Source organism: Furipterus horrens, unplaced genomic scaffold (genome assembly GCF_987537825.1).
Source record: "Furipterus horrens unplaced genomic scaffold, mFurHor1.1.pri manual_scaffold_7, whole genome shotgun sequence".
In the NCBI taxonomy this organism is placed as follows: Eukaryota; Metazoa; Chordata; class Mammalia; order Chiroptera; family Furipteridae; genus Furipterus; species Furipterus horrens.
The window spans coordinates 76,533,566-76,535,232 of record NW_028327177.1 but is presented as its reverse complement, the minus strand read 5'-3'; the positions used below and the strand labels follow the sequence as shown (position 1 = coordinate 76,535,232).

The following is a 1,667-nucleotide window of genomic DNA, read 5'->3' as shown; positions in this document are numbered from 1 at the left end:
ATTTACTTACTTATTTTTAAAAGAGACCAAAAAATGTATTTATTTGATGTATTCATCACATGGGCTCAACCACAGACTTAATTTAAAAAGCAGAAACAAAACAAGTATGACAGCACAGCCAAAGATACAGAGTCCTATATAGAAATCAAGGCAAGGACAGGCCATCTAAGGAAGAAATAAAAAGATGGCACCAAAAGAGAGGCTGGACAGTGGGGTCAGGGCTCCTGGTTGGAGACCTGCCTTGCATAGGTTTTTGCAGGTACTTCTTAAAGGTAGTGGAGTTTTTCCAGAGCTCTGCAGCATGTGTGTTCAATGGGCTATCAATGTTGGATTTTCCAAGCAGGCTGTGGATGGAGGGCAGGATGGTCCTGATTTCATGCAGGGAAGACCATTTGTTCTTCAGGATGTCCAGGCAGAGGTCCACATTGGGGTGGTAGCAGGTGTGAGGAACTTCACCATGGGTGCCTTGTAAGGGTTGTCCGTGAGAAAGTCTAGGGAGAACTTATATCTCAATTCTTGATATACTGTGCTAGCTGCTACATGAATGGTCTTCACCCATTTGAAAGGCTGTCAGATTCAGGGAAGGCAGAAATTCCTTTGTCACCAGACATCCTGTGGATCATCAGTTTCTGCTATAACCTCTTACCCACCAGACCCCAGGTGGGCCCCCACTGGGCTCGGCTCCTTTACTGGTGGCAGTTGGGTCATGGTTCTGTGAAGTCATCCAGGCAGCTCTGGCAGGGACACAGGAATTCAGAGAACACGACTGTAACTGCTCAGCTACTTTAAAAAATATCCCTTCCAATGTGGGAGGTGGGAGCAGGGAGATCAATTTAGAGGGTTTGTTTGCATTAGGCCAGACAGACAAGGCCAGAGGTTAGGTTTGAAAAAAAGAGGTTGGCAAACTAGACCCTGGGGTCCACTGCTTTTCTCAAACAAAGTTTTACTGGGACATAGACATGCCCATACTTACACATTGTCTATGGCTGTTTTTGTACTAAAGGCAAGATTAAGTGACTGTAACAGAGACTGTATGGCCCTCAACGCTGAAAATGTTTACTCTCTGGCTTTTACAGGAAAAGTATGCCAAACCATGGACTAGAGAGGAGTGGGGGTGATGGAGACATATGTTAGATGTGAGAGACTGAGATATATTTTGGAGGTAGAGCCAGCAGGATTAATTAAATTGAATATGGGGTAAAGGGAAAGACAGGCTTCAAGGTCTAGGCTTTGGGCTTGAGGAGTTGGTGGACGGCTGTGCCATTTACTGAGATGAGAGGCTCATGTCTGGAAAGGAAACCTGAGACATCCTTCTGGGAACACTACGCTGAGATGCCTGTTAGGAACACTGAAAAGCAGAACAGAGAACATCTTCCTGCACTTGGGTCGATTGCATTGTCATACTATGCACATAACTCAGTGACTGTTATGAAATTGCTCAATAATGGGCCCAACTTTCTCATACAGAGGAGCATGGTCATTGGAAGAATCAAGAACCAAGGGACAGACATTCAGAGGTACTTATACAGGGGCCTACACTATGCTCAGAAAGAAAAAGATAACAAGACATCATGTGGTGAGAATTAGCTTTGAATGTGGCCAGAGTGGCCAAGCAATGAGTAAGGTGGCATTAATACCATTTTACTAATTAGTGGATATTTGTGTAT

The 1,667-nt window shown here is 44.5% G+C and overlaps 1 pseudogene; it reads right to left on the bottom strand.

Moving 5' to 3' along the window:
- Window positions 1-215: 215 nt before the first annotated feature.
- On the bottom strand, window positions 216-724 carry LOC150004668 (ubiquitin-conjugating enzyme E2 C pseudogene; annotated as a pseudogene).
- Window positions 725-1,667: the final 943 nt, after the last annotated feature.